This window comes from Aptenodytes patagonicus, unplaced genomic scaffold (assembly GCF_965638725.1).
Source record: "Aptenodytes patagonicus unplaced genomic scaffold, bAptPat1.pri.cur scaffold_88, whole genome shotgun sequence".
NCBI classification, from domain to species: domain Eukaryota; kingdom Metazoa; phylum Chordata; class Aves; order Sphenisciformes; family Spheniscidae; genus Aptenodytes; species Aptenodytes patagonicus.
The window spans coordinates 2,636-5,000 of record NW_027472036.1 but is presented as its reverse complement, the minus strand read 5'-3'; positions in this window follow the sequence as shown (position 1 = coordinate 5,000).

The following is a 2,365-nucleotide window of genomic DNA, read 5'->3' as shown; positions in this document are numbered from 1 at the left end:
CGGGGGGACGGGGGAAAGCCGCGCCGAGCTCCGCTGCGCTCCCCCCGCCCTTCCAGCGTTCGAGTGCCGGCGGCGGCCGCCGCCGCCGGTCTTCGCTCTTCGCCCTGCCCCGCGGGAGCCGAACCGTCCGGGGGAACCGCCACTACGCCCGCCGAGCGCCCCACTTGGCCGGCCGAGGCGAGGGCGTTGCAGCCGCTGGCTAGCGCCGCTCTCGGAGGCGAGTCCCCACTCCCTCCTATAGTACGGACAGGCACGTCCCCGCCCCCGGCAAGCTGCAAGAACGGTGCCTCCGCCCACCGGGGGGGCGCGCCGCCGCCGCCGCCTTTTACGATGACGTAACTGGAGGCAGCGAAAAACAGCGACCCCTTGGGCAGCTCCGAGCAGGCGGCGGGGACAACACGTCTACCCCTCAGCCCCGGAAACGCGACCAAGTCCCGCCGGAGCCCGGTAGACGTGGCCACCCTTTTCGCCGGACGCGCCGACAGCGACGGTCCGCGCTCTCCGGGGACCGCCGCCGGCCGCCGCCGGCCCCGGAGCCGGGTCGACCTGGCGGCCACCTGCGGAGCCGGGTAGACCTAGCGGCCGCCACCGGCCGCGGAGGCGGGTAGACGTGGCGCCCGGCCGCGGAGGTCGGTAGACGTGGCGTCCGACCGCGGAGGCCGGTAGACGTGGCGTCCGACCGCGGAGGTCGGTAGACGTGGCGTCCGGCCGCGGAGGCGGGTAGACGTGGCGTCCGACCGCGGAGGCCGGTAGACGTGGCGTCCGGCCGCGGAGGCGGGTAGACGTGGCGCCCGGCCGCGGAGGTCGGTAGACGTGGCGTCCGACCGCGGAGGCCGGTAGACGTGGCGTCCGACCGCGGAGGTCGGTAGACGTGGCGTCCGGCCGCGGAGGCGGGTAGACGTGGCGTCCGACCGCGGAGGTCGGTAGACGTGGCGTCCGGCCGCGGAGGTTCGTAGACGTGGCGTCCGGCCGCGGAGGCGGGTAGACGTGGCGTCCGGCCGCGGAGGCGGGTGCACGTGGCGGCCGGCCGCCACGTGCTCCGGAGCCGGCTGGACCGGCCAGCCCGGTTCTCCCCAGGCCGAGCTGTGGGTGGGTGGTGGTGGGGGCTAATTTCTACTTTTTTCCCCTTTTTCGGGATTTACGCGAATCTGGCGCAAGGGCCACCCCGTCCCTGTTTCAGCAGGGCGGCGGGGGTCGTGGGGGGGGGTCCGGGGGGGTTAATTTTTTTTTTTTTTCCCCTTTTTCGGGATTTACGCGAATCTGGCGCAAGGGCCACCCCGTCCCTGTTTCAGCAGGGCGGCGGGGGTCGTGGGGGGGGGGTCCGGGGGGGTTAACTTTTTTTTTCCCCCTTTTTCGGGATTTACGCGAATCTGGCGCAAGGGCCACCCCGTCCCTGTTTCAGCAGGGCGGCGGGGGTCGTGGGGGGGGGTCCGGGGGGGTTAATTTTTTTTTTTTCCCCTTTTTCGGGATTTACGCGAATCTGGCGCAAGGGCCACCCCGTCCCTGTTTCAGCAGGGCGGCGGGGGTCGTGGGGGGGGGGTCCGGGGGGGTTAATTTTTTTTTTTTCCCCTTTTTCGGGATTTACGCGAATCTGGCGCAAGGGCCACCCCGTCCCTGTTTCAGCAGGGCGGCGGGGGTCGTAGGGGGGGGGGTCCGGGGGGGTTAACTTTTTTTTTTCCCCTTTTTCGGGATTTACGCGAATCTGGCGCAAGGGCCACCCCGTCCCTGTTTCAGCAGGGCGGCGGGGGGTCGTGGGGGGGGGTCCGGGGGGGTTAATTTTTTTTTTTTCCCCTTTTTCGGGATTTACGCGAATCTGGCGCAAGGGCCACCCCGTCCCTGTTTCAGCAGGGCGGCGGGGGTCGTGGGGGGGGGGTCCGGGGGGGTTAACTTTTTTTTTTCCCCTTTTTCGGGATTTACGCGAATCTGGCGCAAGGGCCACCCCGTCCCTGTTTCAGCAGGGCGGCGGGGGTCGTGGGGGGGGTCCGGGGGGGTTAACTTTTTTTTTTCCCCTTTTTCGGGATTTACGCGAATCTGGCGCAAGGGCCACCCCGTCCCTGTTTCAGCAGGGCGGCGGGGGTCGTGGGGGGGGTCCGGGGGGGTTAACTTTTTTTTTTCCCCTTTTTCGGGATTTACGCGAATCATGGTACAAGGACGGGCACCCCGTCATTTTGAATGGATTTTTAAGAATTTCGGGTTTTTTAAACGCCCCCCTCCCCCGCCGCCGCCCGCAACGCACGCGCCCACAGGCACGCGCCCCCCCCGCCCCGAACCGGTGGCCGCCGTGCGCTCGCCGGCTTCACCGCCCCGTCCAGCCTCTCCGCTCCGCTCCGCTCCGCCCCGCCCCGCCCCCACCCCCCCCCCCACC